Genomic DNA, 22,327 nt, shown 5'->3' with positions numbered 1-22,327 from the left:
ATGGATTTTATCAACTAAACATTGTTGATAAGAGTTTGTTGACTACGTTGAGAAATGAGGTGGAGCTGTCCTTTCAAGCGTGAACCCATTGCCGGACCCTCTTTTGCTCTGATGAAGGGTGAACACTCAACACGTCAACTCCACCTCTTTCACATGGCAGGAAAAATAATTTTAGGAGATCAATTGCTTTATGGTCTATGATTCCATCTGTCCATGAGCAAGTGCTGTAGTACAAGGGCTTACCTCATAGCAGGTGTACTGTGTACAGTTGTACGAATGCAAAGCTACTTTCGCTCTTTTGTTTGAGTTCTGTTTGTTCTCTGCAAGGATGAGTTTTCCCTGCAATGCAAGACACGTACTTGATGTCCATTTGATTCAGGGAATCAGCAAATCAGCAAAATACTGATACTCAACATTCTGATCTCAACATTCTGATCTCAACATTCTGATCTCAATATTCTGATCTCAACATTCTGATCTCAACATTCTGATCTCAACATTCTGATCTCAACATTCTGATCTCAACATTCTGATCTCAACATTCTGATCTCAGTATTCTGATCTCAACATTCTAAATCTCAACATTCTGATCTCAACATTCTGATCTCAACATTCTAAATCTCAACATTCTCATGTAGGTCGACACTGAAAACAATAATTGTATTGTTTATTTTGATGATTAAACTTGCTGGTGGGGAGAAAGAAAAGTGAGCAATTGAATGCAAAGTTAAGGAAGAAACAAAAAATTGTAGTGGAATTGAAGTAATAAACTAGAAAGCATGTGAAAATGCAAAGCCTGTCCATGTCCGTTTCTATTCCGTTTTCTTCTTCTGCTTCCTCTTCTTCTTCTTCTATATGCTCAAAATAACGCAAACAGTTTTTAAAGAATACAAAATGTAAATTGATGATTTTATGCAGCCTTTGCCTTTATATTATGCAGCCTTTATACCTTTGACCTTTTCATCTAAAAAAAACCAATTGACTTCTACCTTTTGATAACTGAACCAATTCAGTGACTCGATTTGCAAATTCCTGAAATTTCAGGTCAATTGGGTGAAAATTTGCGATTTTACGCATCTTTGATATTTTACCTTTTGATCGAAAAAAAAAACAATCGGCTTTTTTGGGGGATTGGTAAACCAACTCAGTGACCAAATATGCAAATCTTACTATAATTCACCAAATGTCCGTCCATCTGTCTGTCTGTCCGTCCATTCGAAGGTACCACAAAAATGGCTGAACCAATCGCAACTATATTTTGGGTGGGTAATCCTCGGATCTCCTGGAGTAAAATAGGGTATATTGTTTTTCCAATTTCAGCTTTGGCCTCCAGCATTTTCAGGTTTGGACTCCTGCATAACGTTATTTTCCCGGGTGCCGCACAAACGGCTACACCGATCGCTGCACAGCTGCACCGATCGGCTGCACCGATCGGACTCGGTGACCTCGACAAAGACCTTTTATAAGGACATGGGTTGAATCCCTGCTTGAGAGAATGCCAACCCCCTCCCCGCCATCACGGCCGTCTCTCCAATTCGCAATCCCATGAGATATGCGGAAAGGACGACCCAAAACCAATTATCTTCTTTTTGATTCGTATATAAACATCATTAAAAGTAAATAATGACCTCTGCCAAAGTTCAAACGACGTAAGTTTAATCTCTACATGAGAGAATTCCACATAGCTATTTGGGTGGTGTATACGCTAACAGGTCGCTGTCTCCATCGATCTTGCCAAGGCCGTAACACCTATCGGCTCAAAATCCTTTTAACTGTTGACTTGGTAGTTTTTACAATGAAGGAAACATTAACAATGTTGTTAAAAGTTTATTTTGTGATTAATTTGTGATTGGAGTTATGTTGTTTGGAATGAAAAAAGAGATATCGAGTTCAAGTGAATGACGACATGCCGTGATGGTTTCTACTTTCTGAATGTGAACTTCGCGGATCGCCATATGCAGATTTGCCACGGACCCACGATCGATGTTTCTACACGTGAACATACCCGTTTGTTTGCGAACGGGAAAGTTTTTCATGGAAGTCCTTCACGAATTTACTGTCCATGTTTGACGTGCGACTGAAGGTGCTACAGGAATGTGGAATTTATTGGTTTCATGCTTTAGCATTCGCCGTATCTGCATTGCCTGTTTGCTTCTGGCCTCCCACCCATGCGTAGCACAGGTATCTCGCTAGTTGTTTTAATTTAAGGTCAATCGGATGAAAATTGACGATTTTATGTGATGCTGACCTTTGACCTTTTGACCAAATTATTAATTTGTCTTCTCCATATTCTCATAATCAAGCTTTATTGAAAATTTGATGACAAAACTCAAATGGTAAATTTAAATTTCAGGTCAATCGGATGAAAATGTATGATTTTATGTGACGCTGGCTGACCTTTGACCTTTTATAAAAATTGTTTAATTGGCTTCTCCATATTATCATTATAAAGCTTTGTTGAAAATTTGATGGCAATAGCTCAAATGGTAAAAAAGGTTATGGCCTGGACAGACACACACACACACACACACACACACACACACACACACACACACACACACACACACACACACACACACACATACACACACACACACACACACACACACACACAGAAGTGGTTACAATACCAGCTTTTGCTGTGCAGGGGGACGGGCTAATGAAGAATATGAGATCCTTTATAAGGAGCTTCAAAACAGGAAGAGGCAATTGGCTATAGTCCCCTTAAGCTTGCACAAAGGTTGCCAACCGATAGTTGTTTGGCTGTGTGTGCTCTATGCTTTCAAATTCTGAGCGTCAAGCAAGGAAGCAACACGCACCATTTTTAAGGTGTTTGGTATGACTCAGCCGGGATTCAAACCATCGACCCTCCCAGACTCAGAGGCTGGTTAAATTGAGAGATGTAAATAAAATAATTATTTGGAAGGGAGAGGAGTGAACTGGGTGAAGAAAAAAAAGCTAGGTCGATTGATTGAAACAATTTTGGCCTTATTTCTATGGGTTAGCCAATATCCTTTGTGTTCTTGAACCGAGTTGAATAAATTGCGCTATCTTCATTACAAATGCAAAAGATGGGGGGTGATGTCATTGCACTTGTCACTAGCCTGGTTGCTTTCCAGAAATCATGCGAGACAACTCCGATGGGCTGAACGGGTGGTGGGAGCGGGTGTTGGGAAATGCCAATGTCTCTGTCTTTTGATTTAACCCGTCAGTGAAGGATAATTTTGCTAGTACCCCATAATGTCAGTGTTTTTTTTGTTTGTTTTTTTAACAAATTCTTACAAATCAATTGGAAATTAAATACAGCTGTATCAAATTTACATAAGTATTCACCTCCCCCCTCTCGCCCAGTCAATACTTTGTAGAAGCACCTTTGCCAGCGATTACTGCTTCAAGTCTTCTTGGGTATGTCTGCAAAAGCTTTGCACATCTGGATTTGGGGAGTTTCTCCCATTCTTCCTTGCATATTTGCTCAAGCTCTGTCAAGTTGGATGGGGAGCGTTGGTGAACAGCAATCTTCAAGCCCTTCCATGGATTCTCAATGGGATTCAAGCCTCGACTTTGGCTGGTCTGCTCAAGGAGTTCCACATTCTTGCTCTGAAGCCATTCCAGTGTTTACTTTGCCTGTATGCTTAGGGTTATTGTCCTGTTGGAATGTAAATCTTTACTGTGGTCTATGGTATTTTGCACTCCTGAGCAGGTTCTCCTCAAAGATTTGCCTGTATTTGGCTCCATTAATTGTTCCCTCTATCCTTAAAAGCCTACAGTCCCTGCCGCTGAAAACTATCCCCACAGCATGATGCTGCCACCACCATTCATGGTAGGGATGCTGTTAGATGGATGATGAGCTGTGCTAGGTTTCCACCAGACGTAGCGCTTTGTATTCTGGCCAAAGAGTTAAATTTTCGTCTCATCAGACCACATAATATTTTGCCTCATGCTCTCAGTCTTTCACGTGCCTTTTTGCAAACTACAGGTGTGCTGTCATGGGTCTTTTTCTCAGGAGTGGCTTCCGTGTGGCCACTCTCCCTTAAAGCCTAGATTTGTGAAGTGCTTCAGAGACTGTTGTCCTTCTGGCAGATTCTCCCATCTCAGTCAAATAACTCTGTAGTTCTGTCGGAGTGGTCATTCGGTTCTTCGTCACCACCCTGATCAAGGTCCTTCTTGTCCGGTTGCTCAGTTTGGTCGGACGGCCAGCTTTCGGAGGAGTCTGGGTAGTTCCATATTCTTTCCATTACCTAATTATGGCACTCATTGTGCTCTTGGGAACTTTCAACACCATAGAAATTGTTTTATACATTCCCCAGATCTATTCCTCCTCACAATTCTATCTCGGAGTTCTACAGACAGTTCCTTGGACTTCATCGTAGAGTTTCTGCTCTGACATGCACTGTCAACTGTGGGGCCTTATAGAGAATGGTGTGTTTCTTTCTAAATCATGTCCAATAAATTGAGTTGGCCACAAGTGGACTCCAATTAGGTTGTAGAGGCATCTCAAGGATAATCAAAGGAAATTTGATGCACCTGAGCTCAATTTGGAGTGTCATAGCAAAGGGGTTGAATACTTATTGACTCAAGATATTTCAGCTTTTCATATTTAATTGTTTTGTAAAAAAAATTCTGAAAACAAATCAACCTTGACATTATTGGGTATTACGTATAGATCAGTGACAAAAAAAATCTCAATTTAATCCACTTTAAATTCAGGCTGTAACACAACAAAATGTGAAAAAGTCAAGGAGTGTGAATACTTTCTGAAGGCACTGTACATGCCAGTTCATTCCATTGCGTTTCTTTCACAGCATCCTCAAAAGTTGAAATAGCTACAGATGTAAAGAGGTTTCTGTGTGGGAAGAAAGCTGAGTACGGATTTGGAAATTCTGTGGCACCATTTGTGTGGAATCTAAATGAGTGCGAGTGGAGGGGAAAGAAAACCATGGGCAGCCGAGTCCTCAGGAATTGCAGCATATTGTTACGGTCCGCGGTTAAGGATGTTATATTTGCCGAGCGGAGGCCCCGCGACCTAACAGTTTTTCCCGACTCACCCGATTCACCCAGACGTTGGCCGTATCGCGCCACAGCTATTCAATGTGGGAAAACTCTAAAGCGACCGAATGCAAAGAGGAAGAAGAAGACGTACAGAAGAGTAACGGGATTTATTATTACACACACAAGCAAAAAGGAGCAGTCACGGTTATGTACAGGGACATGAAATAGCAGGTGACACAGTGCAAATTACTAGCTTATACAGACTTAATTGACTACCCAGGACAGAACGAACAAAACAAACTCACGTACACGAATGGGGAACTTGCAGGCAGGAATGGCTGGAAAGGAGAGGAAGGTCCGGAGCTGGTAGCACGATCGGCGCGTTCGGCAGCCGCCGTCCCTTCGCGGCCCTGCTCAAAACCGCCGTCCAGGCCCCAAACAAAATGCCGCTCTGCCGCTCCCCTTGTTTTTTGTGTTTTGTGTGTCGGTTTGTCTTTTTGTGTGATTAATGTTAGCTCTTTCACGAGCCTCGATCTTGTATACAAAAAAAAACAAAAAAAAAACGGCTGTCGAGTGTTGTTGCTGCTGTAGACGCTGCTGCTGGCGAGCAAGGTGACGAATAGCAGGCTTTGTGCTTCCCTGGATGATCTCTGCTTTTGGACCTCACAACTCAGCTCTTGTCATAGCTCATCTCTCATCTCAGCTCATCTCCTTTGCACCTCCCCACGCAGCTCAGCTCAGCCTTGGACCTTTTTGCAACTCTCTTTTGGGGAACGTCCCGCGGCGGGTTATATAGGCCCCGCCCCTCAACCTTCGCGAACCTCCTTGATGTTTCTCGCCACACCCTCTCCAAGTCCAACCCCTTGTTCGTGGTTGGTTGAGTGGGGCTGTCTCACTCCTCCCCTCTATGACGAGGTGGGGACCCGCCTTTCTTCCCCAACCCTGCCTCGTGGTCAATGGCGGCAATTGGAGGGGATGTAATTGCCAATTTGAGGCTTGGCCATTACGAACGGGGAAATGGAGGTTTTTGGGAATGGGAATGAAGGGAATCTATCTCTTTTACTTGGTGCAATGGAGTGTCATGTTACTGGAAGACAAGGCCTTACTCTAAAACACATAATAAAGATATAAACTACTGAACAAGGGTCTTATAGTGTCCTGCAATGTGGTGTTTCATGGAATTAACTACCGGGACGCCCTTTTTACCTTTACACAACTCTGGAGGCAGGAGGGGCCATATCCAACCATGTTACACAGCAATTTCCAACACAATACACACAATCAAAAAAAATGCAATCCTCATATCCGCAGCAATATCTTCTACAAGGTGACATGTGTATACCTACAGGAATACCACTAGAAGGAAGGTCTACAACAGTTGTTGATCAGGATGGCTTCTCTAGCTTGGGTATACTTAGCATGGCCAGCATGTTGTTCCCAACACCAGTGGTCTTTCAACTCTGAGCTTTCCCTCCTACACTTTCCCTCCTCTAACAGCATTCTTGTACTCTTCCAGCATCTGCACTCACTTCTTCTTCCCCAATCAGAATGGCTCTCAAGTGCCTCAGTGATGCACGAGAAGTTTTGCAGATCACCTCTTCCTTATCACCACAGGCCGTCATAACTGATGTCTGGAGGAATTATTATTGCAGGTATCTGGCTGTACAACCCATTTCAAGCAGCTGAATCTCTTGTACTTAAACAAATGATTCAGAATTCTATGGAAGTTGTTTCACATGTTATGTCCAATGTTCATGGCACTATTCCACCCCAAAGGGGTTGAACAGACAAAGAAAGGCAGACAATTTGACATGTTCTGTGTGCAGTGACCCCGGCACACATGCATGCACAGTGCATGCGTCCTGGGGAATAAATGTGCTCGTCCGACTTGGAGTTGTCTTGCTTTCCACCCCTTAATTACTATTTTTTTCCTGCAAACATTACGTAGCTTAAAGCCTTCCGAGGTATGTTGAACCATGATTGTCTTGAACCTATAGCACCTATAGCAGGTACTTTTGGTGTAACAAAGTCGCATCAGTAACTCTTTTGTCGACATTTTGAACTCATAACCGACCATCAACCATTACAGTCCATGTTCAATTAGTTTAAGGGAATTAACCCACATGCCTCTGCACGCATTCAGAGTTGGGCTCATAAGTTATCTGTCTATCACTATTCTGGTGCACAAGGTACTGTTCTGGCAGTGAGAATTTCTGTGCTGATGCCTTGAGTAGGTTACCATTGGCTGTAGCCCAGGTAATGTACCTGTACCAGGAGAGATTTTTATGGCGATGAGTTTGTTTGACTGTAATAATGCTCCAATCACTTCCAAACAAATTGAATCATGGACGAATGTGGACCCGACCCTATCTACGATAAAACAATGTGTTATCAGTGGCATATGGTTAACAGTACCCTATGAATTATATGAGAAAGCGATACCAGACCTTGTTGTAAAAATGAACTTTCCTTGCATTTTGGTTGCCTGCTGTGGGGCAACAGAGTTATTGTACCCTTTACCCCCCAAAGGTCAGACCAAGATGTGTTTTGAACTATAAGATTATCCTGGACCATTCTTCCGTAAAGTGTTTTTGGTTGTTGTTGTTGTATAGCCCCAGACAGTTCTCTCGAGCAAGCCCGTGGCACGGAGACAGCCGATTAGTCTCCCAGGAGCGACCCAGAGATCCCCGACATCCAGGATGGAGTAGCCCTGCCTTCACAAAGTCAGGGCCATGACAGAGTTGGAGAAAGAGGGAGAAAAGAAAGAGACAGGGAAAAAGGGTTGGTCGATGGGGACCGATCGGCACTCTGGCCGTGACCTGTAATCAAACGAATTGGCAATGTGCTAGCTCTTCCATGAGCCTTGACTTTGTATACAAAAGAAAGTTTGGCATGGATGAATCTAAGTTGTGTTCAAAGGTTCAAACGACCAACCTCTTCCACTCCCAATCCCTACCTCCCCCTAACCAAAACACACACATACATACACACATGAACCTTGGCTCACAGTCCCTTTTATCAAACCAGACTTTATTTTTTTCAAAGTAAACAATGATAGACTTTTTATCAGACACAAAGTCGTTGTATTTTTTATTGAAACAGACTTCAATGCAAAGGAAGAGGAACAAGGTCTGAGTTTAGTTTACTCACCAATATCAATACATCATCAACTAGAACGACACTCGGTAGAGCGCACACCTCCACCAGGCTGAACTGTTTATGTTTTGTATCGAAATAGATAGGCCGGATCTGGATTCGGACCTGAAACAAAATCTAATCTGCTTGTTCTTGTCACCAAATCAACTCGTCCACCAAGTTTTGTCCAAATCCGTCCATAACCTTTTGAGATATCCTGCTACTGTATGTATCGGTTTTAGTCCTATCTCTCAATGGTGAAGAATCACTGTGGAATTAAATAATTATCGTATCCGAATCCATATTCAGATCTTCATCAAAATCGAATCCATTAGTCCTTGTCACACACACAATCTGTCCACCAAGTTTTGTCCAAATGCGTCCATAACCTTTTAAGATATCCTGCTATGTATCGGTTTTTGTCCGATCACTCAATGGTGAAGAATCACTTTAAAAATTCTAGTAGCCGGATCCGAATCCGGATCTTCACCAAAATCTAAACATTTCATCCTTGTCACATAAACTACCTCTCTGCCAAATTTCGTCCGACTCAGTCCACAACCTTTTGAGATATCTTGTTCACAGACAGACAAACAGGGGTGAAAACATAACCTCCATCCACCTACGGTGGCAGAGGCAACAATACCAAATCCTACACATAGGTGTAGAATATTTAGTGGGAAGGCATATTTTGAATTATTTGAGGCTGTGCAAGAGGGTGTGTTGCAGGACCTCCCCGCGCCCTCCCTCCACCCACCCACACACACAATATTGACCCCCATTCCTCTTTACCTCTCCCAAAATCCTTTACCTTGTTTAGAGTCAGAGTACGAAGTAAGGTTTGCATTTGTGTTTGTCAACCAATAGAGCTAAATGTCCTTTTTACCCTTTAGGTACTTCTTGTGTGATCCAATATGTAAGATATATTATGATTCGTCATTCCAATTTTATGAGGTTCGATTGCTTTATGTTTTATTAGTTGCCTTTAAATGAAGGCTTGTTAAAAGGCGAATCAACAGATGATCTATACACAATTCCGTTGGTCACGGTTGATGCATGAAGGGCGACCAACTGTAAGCCCGGTGGATGCCCTTGGATCCACATCTTGAGCACCAACTCAATTTACCTGCGTTGTGACTGCATGTCCAGCCAATGTGAAATTGCCTTGTCCTGCCGCCGTTCATCAAACTTGTCTTGCAAGGTTTAATGTGGCTGTTCTGACTTGCTTGTACAATACAGTGACGAGTGACAATGCATAGCTCGGACAACGATGCCAATGCCAACAATCTGAAAGGCAAACCTTCACAAGTAGAGCTACATTCAAAGTACACCACCCCATGATAAATAAATAAATAACATATAAATAACATATTAGCCGCCACGTGATGACAAATAAATAAATAACATATAAATAACATATTAGCTGCCAGGTGATGACAAATAAATAAATAACATATCTTCCAATGTGCGACATTGTTGGGGCACCTTAGCCCCCAGGTGATGCCACAGTGCAGTACATGGAGATGGAATTGGGAAGGAGTTTTTTTTTTGTTTTTTTTTCTTTGTATACTGAATCGAGGCTCGTGAAAGAGCTGACATTTACTTCACAAACAAATCAACCAGACAAACAAAATATATAAAAAGAGGGAGCGGAAGACAAGAGAATGGGAAGCACACAAACACTTGAGAGCACACAACATTTGAGAGCAGGGAGATGTGTGGGAGGGAGAGGGCTCGGGGGGAGGAGGCGTGGGAAGGGGTGGGGGGGGTGGGGGGTGGGAGAAGTATAAAACACAAGGACACCAAGGACTTCCAGGTCAGAAGTTAGTATTTCAAAAAGTGGAATTGGGGTGAAATTATCGGGGATAGAAAAGATCAAGGTTTTGGATGGGGGAAGATAAGAGATGGTGGTGAACAGCTGTTTTAAAGACCTGGAGGGTGGAGTGGGATTGAAGAGAGTGAGGGAGTTTGTTCCAGAGGTGGGAGAAAAGAGGAATGAAGGAGCGAAGGTGAGCAGAGAGTCTTGATTTTGGCAGTTTAACCATAAGAGGGTTGCAGGCAGATCTTGTGCGACCTGTAGGAATATTTGCGGGACAGAGCCCAGACAGAGCTGGGGGGGCAAGGCCAGAGAGGAGTCGGTAGAAGACGGAAAGACCACCAACCTGCCTGCGGTGAGTGAGTGAAAGGCCCTTGGAGTTAGCTTCATCGCGGGAGATTCCAAGATTCCAAGAGAGTGGTGTACAATAATTGATTAATTGCATAATTCAAATAAATAAACAGTAATTGTAAAACAATTAATTTCTTATAATAAATTCGCCAATAGCATATGCATACCTAAACCACCACTGCTTCATCCAAATCTATAACTTTGTGAGAATTAAGTAATTAATTAATTAATCGGGGAAAAATCGATTAATTTATTAATCAATAAATCAAAAATACCCTTCACAGCCAAATCACTTGGTCACTATAGTGTCCAAATGTCAACTTCCAAGCTCAAAAGGTGCCTGAGCAAATTAATTAAGGTGGTATGCTATTAACGAAATTAAGAAATGAATTATTTTATGATTATTATTTATTTATTTTAATTAAACAATTAATCAATCAATTATTGATTCTCTTGATTTTCGTCATACCTGTCAGGCTATCACCTGACGAATTCTTGTTTGACTGTGAGAAGGACATCTCAAAAAGTTATGGACGGATTCAAATGAAACTTGGTGGACAATTTGGGTGTGTGACAAGGATGAATGGTATCGATTTTGGTGAAGATCAGAATCCGGATCCGGATATGAGAACTTTTTTTATTTAAGTGATTCTTCACCATTGAGATTGCGAAAAACGATATAGAGCATGATATCTTAAAAGGTTATGGACGGGTTATGACAAAACTTGGTGGATGAGTTGGGTAGGTGACAAGAACAAGCTGATTAGATTTTGATTCAGGTCTGGATCCAGATCCGCCCTATTGGTGGGATACAAAACGTAAACTGTTCATCCAGGAAGAGGTATGCGCTCCACGGAGTGCCCCTGTAGTTCTCGATCTATGGAGTGCCCCCCCCCCCCCCCCAGAAACAGAATGGCAAAACAAACAACCCATCTGAGGCACTGATGTAGGCCAAAGGCTCCACCCAACATACTCTTTCTTATAATAATAAGAAATTAATATTTTTAGAAATTATTAATTTCATTATAGTTTTGAAATCATAGTCATTAATAGAAATTTATAATTAATTAACAATTATTATAAATATTCCATGATCCTTTACGTTGTTATATTGAAACAACGAGGTATAAAACTGGAACATGAAACAACTCATGGCTTCCAATAACCCAATAACAAACTCCTGCTTTCTTCTCCAGAAAAAAATGGCACACTGGACTAGTCCCAACAAAAATGTAAACCATCTCCTTGGTGTTTGAGAAAAATGCAGCGCAAACAAGACATCATAAATCCTGTAGCACCGTCGTGGTGATTGAATGGACAAATTCTGACCCAAATCCCAGCATCATGAGCTATGTTCTCATTGAGAACACCAAACCAGCCAAACCTGGAATAAGAAAAAGGAAAAGCAAACAGTTTGGTGCAATAAATTTGGTTTTCTAAACACTTTTCATGGCCCAGTCCCCTAGCCTAGTAGATTTACTGAAAAAGGACTTCACTCTAAAACAGCAGCATGAATGTCACAAACCAAAGAGCTCCCTCTCCCTCTCACTCTCACTCTCACTATCTCTCTCTCTCTCTCGCCCCCTGCCTGCTGTAGCGATTTGGGTGTGGCGTCATGGCGGCTGTGTGTGAGGAGCTGTGAGTACTGTGCTGTGTTGTTGTCTTTCCTATCCCCATTTCACTCCCTCTGTGTCCTTGTACGTGTTTGTGAAGTTTTCCCCGTGTTTCCTTTTTTTGTTGAGACAGGAGAGAGAAAGAGAGCGCGCACGGTGAGTTTGTGTGCGAGGCCGAAAGAACCTTGTGTTCTTCGGGCCTGTGCTCTGCTTGCCGTGTTTCTCATAGTCGGCAATCGGCTTTTCATTATTTTTACTTTCCTTTTACCTTCGCCTGCAGGTTTTGCTCGTGACAGGTTCTCTTTTGTTTGGTTTTGAAACAGTTTCTTTAGTTACATTTATTTATAGCTATGGCGAACGTTCGTTTGCACAATAGCAGGTACGAGTCATTGACTCGTAAACACGGGCTTATTGCTTGCCCACCCGACGGAGTGAGCGTCGAGGACGTGGTAACCAGTATTGGTAACCTTGTCGGCCTGGATAATGTCCTCGCTGCCTCCAGGATGAACCACAGAATCGTGGTCTTTGTATCAAAGGAACGCCTCGTTAATGAGGTGGTAGAACATGGTCTGTCCTTACCCCAGGGCATTTACATAAGTGTTAGTCCGATGGACACACCCGATGGACACACCGGGGGTTCGAATCATTGTGTCGAATTTACCGCCCTTTATAAAAGCGAGCACATTGTCTCTTCGCTTAATAGTTTCGGCACCGTCGTGTCCCGGATATCGATGATCCCCCTGCGACTTCGAGCAGACGCCTCGCTCCGACAGATCATGACCTTCCGGCGTCATTGTTATATTATCTTCAAAGACAATGCTCAGACGCTTAATGCGACCATAACGCTGTCGCTCAATGGTCATAACTATCAAATGTATGTGTCGACCGAAACGACGACCTGTTTCATTTGTGGGCAACACAGACATGTTAAAGGTGCCTGCATGAAGGTAACTGTCCCCGGGAGAACAACCGAGCAGACAGAACCTGGTAATGCTGCAGACGATCAGCCGTCGACATCGACAGCAGCAGAGAGAGATACCTCCGTGGATGATGGAGGTTTCACTGTTGTTACTGATCGGAAGAAGCACAAACGGCCGAACGTTAATGATGAAACAGCAACAAGGGATTCGAAAAAGATTGTGTTGACTGGAAACAACAACGGACCCCTTACTGAGGTGGCTCCTTGTGTTACCGGCATAACCTTACACAATAGATTTACATCTCTAACTCCTGATGATGACAAAGAATTAATGAATCAGAGTGAAAGAGCTGCTTGTGATGACAATAATGGACCTGCAGCTCCTTTAACTGCTGAAGTCAACGATGAGTCCATTTTAGCCTACGTCTCTGCGGGGCATGAGGCACCTGAAGAGGTCGTGCCTCAGAATGTCCCGGCTGCACAGACATGGAATGCACAGTTTCTGTCCTTGAAACGCCTCATATAATTCCGGAGCGTGGCATGACCATAGCGGGTCATGAAGAGGTGAATCTCGCAACCCCTGTTGCATCATTGTCTGATTTGCAGATGCGTCCAAAACCTGCAGACATTCAGGGGATGGCACACGCAGCAACTGCTGCACCGGCGCCTGATTTACCGTTAGAGGGTGAGACTCACGCTGATCAATTGGACTATGACTCCGATGGAGCCTCATCCCTCACGTCTGGCATCAGCATCGAGGCTTGGAACGAATTGTTCTTGTCTCAGGGGCCAGAGTGTGATCCGGGCATCACACCTGCAGAAATTCTAAAATTCCTAAAAGACACTTTTCGGAAGAGGCGAGTAAAGGTGAAAGATTTCTTTCCAGACCTAAAAATCTTCATAACATCCGCAAAATATCTCGTTCTGAAGTCCAGCTAGCTCGGAGTTGGGAAACGAGAAGTATACCGACTTAAGAGGTACATCATCAAAGCGAAGGAAGAGCTACAAGTAGAACAACCTTCTGCTATATAACCCCTTCTCCTTCTTCTTCACATGACCTTTTCTGTAGCTACCCTGAATATCAATGGGGGGCGGTCCCCATTGCGCAAGACTCAAATTCCTCACTGAGGAAAAGCATATTGACGTCATGCTTTTACAGGAGATGAGATGCAGTCCTTCTTGCGAAAGCCAATGGCGAAGGTTGATGAACGGCCAATGGTTTTTCAGTAGCTTGGCTTGCCCTAGAGCCGGGGTAGCTATATTCTTCTCATCTTCTTCCCTCCAAACTGATATTGTTTTTGAAGACATAATTAAGGGGTACCTAATTTGTGTCTCTTTCACCTTCAATGGTTACAAGCACACACTTTTTAATGTCTACTCACCCAGTGACAGCACTGACAGGGTCACCTTCTTCACACAGTTAGAAACATCACTCTTCACCTCTGCTTCACCTCTGCTATGTTGTTGAGGAGGTGTGCATGCCCGATCCATTGGATTTGTAATGAATGGTGTAATGTGGGTCTTGTAAAGTGTAATATTTTGTGCGGAGAGAGAGATTGACAAAAATGGAGAGAGATAACGAGAGAGATAAGGAGAGAGATAACATGAGAGGGGATTTAGACAGAACACAACACATTTCCCTGTCATCTAAGTAAACAAAATACAACTGATATATCTAAATTCCAAGGTTCCTTTGTGTTGGATATGACCCATCCCAGCCCCAAGGTATTCCAAAACCATAACAGTATCAATGTGTGATTGTGGCATAGTGTTCCACATATCAAAACACTCCTTACAATTTAGTTAAGTTGCTTGGTTGTAATTTGGCCATCTCACCTTCTCGTATATGAGCCCATAAAGCCTCATTCATGTCTATATCCAAACTTGATGCAGCCTCAGCCAGGCAGGTGAATGTTGCTTTGGCCTCTTTACAATCAATATACTTTTCCAGTACATTATCTGTACCATTGCCTGGCTTAAAATCATTGTCTTGCTGGATGATGTGTGTATATATATATATATATATATATATATATATATATATATATATATATATATATATATATATATATATATATATTGTTGCGGATATGGGATTTGCATCCATCCATATCCGCTTGTAAATATTCCCCTATTTCCTCAATACTTCCCAACTATCCCCAATCCCCCATTCCCTAGTCCCATTTTCTGTAAACAACACTCTGTAGACCCGACCTCGGGGGTTTAGTGACGGGGGTTTAGTCCTCAAACCCACAAACAAATAAACGTACAGGACAAGAGATTGGAAACGCAACAAATTAGGATTGAATCAAAGTAAATGCCAGGATAACAAAGAAATGTACGGTAAAATCTAAAATTGCTAAATGAGGGACCCTCCACATGCACTCATATACAGACATCGGGAATGATAAAATAAAAATAAGTGATGTTTCTGCCGGCACTCAGCTCTGATCTTGACGAGCACTTTGGGAGCTTGGTGGTCATTGAAGCTCGAAGCCACCATGCGGGAAGCACACACGATGGTGGTGGCGCCGTGCCCTTATCAACCACCGACGTGAGGCAAGCAGACAGGACGACCTCCTTCGGCTCGCTCGTGGTCACCTCCACCTCCGAAGAACAACACAGCCACCAAAACCTCCTACCTTCCACTTGCAAAGCTCCCAAAAAGCACCAAAGCATTCACATATCTCCTCACAGGCGGCCACACAAGGAAAAACATGACCGCCCATGACCAAAGCCAGGACCAAGAGAGCGAGAGAGAGGGAGGAACGCACCCTACCCTCTTTTCGCTGACGTCATCCTCGAACCAATCCCGGCACACCACCACTTCAGTCCATGGCCATGACAAATCGTTCCTTTTGGGGCGGGGCCTCACGGCCTTTCTTAATGCCCATCGAGAACATTTGGGGGCGGGGTTCCCTTGCTGATCGGCAAAAGTGATGGGTTTCTGTCGGGCTTGTCGGTGTCATAATGTGCCGAGGTCAAGGCTGGCCGAGTGTGCTTTATAAGAAGAAGGGAAAAATCACAAGGGCAATTACACACTAGGGATTATTCTTAAGCCCTACCTAATTAGCATAGATCCACCCCTCGCATGGATACACATATACAATCTTACCGAACATGTGGCCTAACGGATTACCTACTTTGTTACATGAAGGTTCTTCTTCTTATTCGTGACATTCAGGGCACGCTAATCCATACAATTCTATCTAGAAAACAAGAACCACATTTAGAGGCCATTTTTTCCCCGCAGAGCAGGGGTTGGCCAATACATATACAATTCTATCTGGACTAAGGTATTTCATTACCAACCCCCTACAAAAGTAACAATATATACATACACACACACACACACACACACACACACACACACACACACACACACACACATCTCCGCGGAGCCATATTCCTGAGGGAGTAGCACAATGGATCGGATTCTACCTGTACACATTCAGTGTTCACATCAATTTTTCATACATCACATGAGTGTTCACTGAGATGAAGCCTAAAAATTGTATGGATTCTCAACAATTATTCACTGTAAATGTTGCACATTGACTATGATACCTGAATCCTCTCCATCATAAAAAACACTTGTTGATTGTGCCTGAAAAACTTGTTCTTTGAGTAATTACCTGTGAAGAGCTAACATTTCCAGCTTTTCTCATCCTATTGTTTGTGGTACAATTCATACATGTAAATCATGTCAGTACTGTACGGCTCTATGGCATATTTACATTCAGCTCATTGAATAATTCATAGCAGGCACTGTCTGTTATATTTCAGAGCAATATCTGTGCAGAAGCTCAACAACTTTTTTAACCTTCCAGAGAAGCTTCCAGACAGTTACAGAAAGTGTTAATCAGGAAGTACCACTGATTGGACAATGTAGCACATAATTAATGCGGATTAAGCATGAAGAACTGCTCCAAGGCAGGCCCAATTTGTATCGGACTGTCTCGGTATGCCACTTCCAAGGATGACGTAAATTTTTCAAAACATAGCACAGCGTTATCGGAACTTACAGAGCACTCTGAAAGCTTATTTTGATTTATACGGAGTTGCCTCAAGGAATGCGTAGCTACAAGCAATCCCACCAAACAATGCATTTCCAACGAATATTTTACCATTAAATGCTTATTCATTATCACTGTAGTTAAACTATATAATATCATGCCAAAAATGAATAGTTTAAAAGAATAGGACAAACTGATGCATAGATGCTTTAACCGCATCACGTGATTTGTGTTCATCAGATGGTACAGCCGACTGGATAATTATACGAGTAATACCTGCCAATTCAAATCCAGCAATAGGCCCTATGTTGGTCAATCTATTCTTGCTGACTACAAATTCCACCAACTCAAATAGATGCATCTGCTGAAGTTGGAGCTATTGTTAAGACTGTCTGTACTAGATAATTAAGTTGAATGAAAATTCAAACCCATGTCCTTTATGCTGCTTTTGCTACAGAATCCGCTGAGAGCCCCCATCAACCCAAAATGATGAAGCATAAAAGTGACCACCATAAATTGAAGAAGACATTTATATTTACCTGCAAAAACTGTGCTGACTTATCCAATGGAATTAAACCCTCTCAAACCTTCTGAGGCATCTCCAGGGGGGAGAGGAATGGGGAGGCTCTACGGGAGCTTTGACGGATGTTATAACTAGGTTGTTTGATTGGTTCCGGGGCCACAAGATAAATTATTCTTGATTATTGCATCTATTGGTAAAAGTTTAAATGTCTGTTGTTACGTGCTCCTCCCCAAACCCTCTGGTCACGGTGTACCTCCGAGCCCCGAGAGGAGTCACGGCAGAAAGATGTGTTATTCTGTATGTCAAAGATCAATGGTGAAGCCACACCAATTGTTACCAACAAACAAATATTGTATTAAGATCACACAAGAATAACAGTACAACAACAATAGTAATCAATTGTACAACCAACATATATTTCCTATGATGGTACCATCAGGTTCGTACAATAAAAATCACTGTGCTCCAAGTGAGTGAAAAGAAGAAGATTCCCAATGTCTCTAATCCCGGCTTCAAGCCAAAGTCGATTCCGGCTTCAAGCCAAAGTCGATTCCACTCCAGTGATCGTCCGTACGATGTCGTATCGAGACCAGAATCCCGTTGGGTTGGCAGTCACAGTCACTCGGCCAAAGCTGCTGAAAGACGCCCTCAGGCGATCGGGAAATCACACCTTCGGGTATGGACGTTCAACGGCTCACAGTCGGCGAGCCGCAAATTAACCTTCAAAATCCACGTTACACACACCCACACCAGATAAACGTCTGAATGCGGTGAAAATGGTCGAAGCGAAATGAAACCTTGAGCGAAGCGCCAGTCCTGCACAAGTCAAAATGGCCGACGGCCCGTTCTCGTGGTGTAATGGCACGACGATGATTCTCCTCGGAATCAACCGCCAAAACCTGACACGCAGGTTGATCTGTCACAGCGATAACAACTCTGTCGCAAGAATCCCTTTTCTGGGAAACCCAAAGTTCACTCGTGACTTTCGTTCGCCAATCGTTCGCTCCAGACCTCGAAGCAACTAGGCTTCTTCCCCGACTCACTCGCTCCGCATTTTTTTCCTCCTCTTCCTCTTCGTCGTCGTCCGGTTCCGGTTTCATTTAAAACATTGATTTATTTACCTTCTGAAAATAGTAACCTCGATCTCCCTTAAACGACAACAATAATAATACATGGAATCAAAAATGTTTACAGTGGATGAAAACCACAACAACGGAAGTGACCAATCTGTAACACCGTCCATGTGTGTGAATGTGTGTTAAATCCACTGCCGATGCTAGAATGTACCAACAGCAAATGGTGCGAACCCGTGAAGTCTCAAACAAGGATATTTATCGTACTGTATTCCTATATTTCCGTGAGCCCAATTTGCATTCAGGAACAGAACAATTACGGTTAACCACCTTGAAATTTCAATTCTTTCATCTATATGCTGAAAAGTACGTTTAAAAGATGATTGGAATCACAGGTTTTGCGCTAGCAATGGCAGGTTAAAAGTGCTCGGAAAGCCAAACCAAGCCACACACACATAGCGCAAGCGTAAAAGGCCTCATTGTCCCACTCCATTGTCACGGGGATATTAAAATGAGCTCCATCTGAACAATCATCCGTCCATGTACTTTTGTGCGCACGATATTTCAAAAACCGTGAAACATTTAGGTTTCATATTGCAGATATCTATTCCTCATGACATGATCTCAACCTGATGAGATCACGACTGTGATTAGCTCAATTATGTTGCCATGGCAACTATATTGCTAAATTGCCGTGTGTATGCGATATTTCAATAACCGTTCAAGATTTAGCTTTCATATTACACAGATCTATTTCTCATACCACCCAAAAGGTGGGGAACCCTAGAGTATCAGCTCCTTCTTTAGCATTCATACATAATTTCGAAAGTCATGTATTCCCAAAATACGGTACACCTGTTTAGTGTATTTAAATGGTTATTGAATTGTCTTTGTCATATCGCTTTTTTTTTCTTTTTTTTTTTTATATACTGAATCGAGGCTCGTGAAAGAGCTGACAACCGCGAGGGAAAGACAGCACAGGGGGACCGCGAGGGAAAGACAGCACAGGGGGACCGCGAGGGAAAGACAGCACAGGGGGACCACGAGGGAAAGACAGCACAGAGGGACCGCGAGGGAAAGACAGCACAGGGGGACCGCGAGGGAAAGACAGCACAGGGGGTCCACGAGGGAAAGACAGCACAGGGGGACCGTGAGGGAAAGACAGCACAGAGGGACCACGAGGGAAAGACAGCACAGGGGGACCGCGAGGGAAAGACAGCACAGGGGGACCACGAGGGAAAGACAGCACAGAGGGACCACGAGGGAAAGACAGCACAGGGGGACCACGAGGGAAAGAGAGCACAGAGGGACCGCGAGGGAAAGACAGCACAGAGGGACCGCGAGGGAAAGACAGCACAGGGTGACCACGAGGGAAAGACAGCACAGAGGGACCACGAGGGAAAGACAGCACAGAGGGACCGCGAGGGAAAGACAGCACAGAGGGACCGCGAGGGAAAGACAGCACAGAGGAACCACGAGGGAAAGACAGCACAGAGGGACCGCGAGGGAAAGACAGTACAGGGGGACCACGAGGGAAAGACAGCGCAGAGGGACCGCGAGGGAAAGACAGCACAGGGGGACCACGAGGGAAAGACAGTACAGGGGGACCACGAGGGAAAGACAGCACAGGGGGACCACGAGGGAAAGACAGCACAGGGGGACCGTGAGGGAAAGACAGTACAGGGGGACCATGAGGGAAAGACAGCACAGGGAGACCGCGAGGGAAAGACAGTACAGGGGGACCACGAGGGAAAGACAGCACAGGGGGACCACGAGGGAAAGACAGCACAGGGGGACCACGAGGGAAAGACAGCACAGGGGGACCACGAGGGAAAGACAGCACAGGGGGACTGCAAGGGAAAGACAGTACAGGGGGACCACGAGGGAAAGACAGCACAGGGGGACCACGAGGGAAAGACAGCACAGAGGGACCGCGAGGGAAAGACAGCACAGGGGGACCGCGAGGGAAAGGCAGCACAGGGGGACCACAAGGGAAAGACAGCACAGGGGGACCGCGAGGGAAAGACAGTACAGGGGGACCACGAGGGAAAGACAGCACAGAGGGACCGCGAGGGAAAGACAGCACAGGGGGACCGCGAGGGAAAGACAGTACAGCGGGACCATGAGGGAAAGACAGCACAGAGGGACCGTGAGGGAAAGACAGCACAGGGGGACCGCAAGAGAAAGACAGCACAGGGGGACCGCGAGGGAAAGACAGTACAGGGGGACCACAAGGGAAAGACAGCACAGAGGGATCGTGAGGGAAAGACAGTACAGGGGGACCACGAGGGAAAGACAGCACAGGGGGACCACGAGGGAAAGACAGCACAGAGGGACCGCGAGGGAAAGACAGCACAGAGGGACCGCGAGGGAAAGACAGTACAGGGGGCCACGAGGGAAAGACAGCACAGAGGGACCGCGAGGGAAAGACAGCACAGGGGGACCGCGAGGGAAAGACAGCACAGGGGGACCGCGAGGGAAAGACAGCACAGGGGGACCGCGAGGGAAAGACAGCACAGGGGGACCACGAGGGAAAGGCAGCACAGGGGGACCACAAGGGAAAGACAGCACAGGGGGACCGCGAGGGAAAGACCAAGTTTACAGGTTTTCTCACATGAATTTTTATTTTAACGTACTAACACAGACTAAGCCTGGCGCTTAGCGGTTAGGGTGCTGGCTTGGGATCCTAGGATCCTGGGTTAGAATCCTGGTTGATCGCTGAATTAATGCCAGGGGGTTTGACTCAGCCTGTCATCCTTCTGAGGTCGGCAAATTGAGTACCAGTTCACTGGTAATTATTTGTGAGTCACAAGAGGTGACTAACAGGGTTGGCAGCAGGAAGGGCATCCGGCCATAAAACATTGCTTCAAAAAGGGGACCACGGTGACCGAAAAAGGCCAGCCCCTGCTCCACGGGGAAAAATGGCCTCAAAAGGTGGTTCTTTCTTCTTCTTGTACGAAGACAAACTGGGACAAAAAAAGATTCACAAATTTATATCATCTTAATCCGTATTAGTCGAAAGGGAAATCTACTGCATTGCATGGCAAAAGTCAACTGTTACAGTTTTGGTACTCTGTGGAAGCTTAGAAAAATGGTGTTCCCATGTTGCGTCATTCAGTGGCACATCCAACAATGTCAAAGAGAACAGGTTATTCTCAGGCTTCCAAACATCTTTTCACCGAAGAACTTCAGGTCTGTCACTGGGTGCCCTCGGGTTGATGGTGTGGATACTGCACAATCGAATGGGCCGACCGGAAAAATGAAAGCATCATTCCGCACCACAATATAACACAATTGATTTCCACCTAAATCATGGAATGACCAGTTGCAATGTCTTTCCTTGATGGAACCATGATGATCATGACTTAAAATACCAGCAAAATCGATTGCGCAGTATCCACACCATCAACCCGAGGGCACCCGGTGACAGACCTGACGTTCTTCGGGGAAAAGATTTTTGGAACACTGAGAATAACCTGTTCTCTTTCACATTGTTCGATGTGCCACTGAATGACGCACCAAGGGAACACCATTTTTAGAAGCATCATTACGCACCACAATAGAACACAATTGATTTCCACCTAAATCATGGAATAACCAGTTGCAATGTCTTTCCTTGAAGGAACCATGATGATCATGACTTAAAATACCAGCAAAGTGCTGACATACTCTATATATTTTGCGTTTTCACGAAATACGAAACTCAAGGAAGGATTGGGACTTTGCAAGCTCCAATTTTTTTCTGTTGACAAGTTGAATTTGTCATTTCAGAGGCAGTTTGTAAGACATTGCAGAGAAACAAACGAGGAAAGTGCCAAGCGGGGTCGGTGGGTTTGGAGCATTTAAGTGCCAGAGGATGAGAGTTTAACTGGTTGGAGATTCATGGAGACTG

General features: G+C 44.2%; 1 long non-coding RNA gene across 1 annotated transcript in view; it reads right to left on the bottom strand.

The window, feature by feature from the left end:
- Positions 1-242: 242 nt before the first annotated feature.
- Positions 243-22,327, bottom strand: part of LOC144889210 (uncharacterized) — a 39,423-nt gene continuing 17,338 nt past the window's right edge. The window contains exon 3 of the long non-coding RNA XR_013621645.1: positions 243-339. This is a non-coding gene — a long non-coding RNA (uncharacterized LOC144889210). The remainder of the gene's footprint in view (positions 340-22,327) is intronic.

The sequence above is a fragment of the Myxine glutinosa genome, unplaced genomic scaffold (genome assembly GCF_964187855.1).
Source record: "Myxine glutinosa unplaced genomic scaffold, kmMyxGlut1.1 SCAFFOLD_1732, whole genome shotgun sequence".
Lineage (NCBI taxonomy): Eukaryota > Metazoa > Chordata > Myxini > Myxiniformes > Myxinidae > Myxine > Myxine glutinosa.
This window is presented reverse-complemented; position numbering and strand designations above follow the sequence as displayed.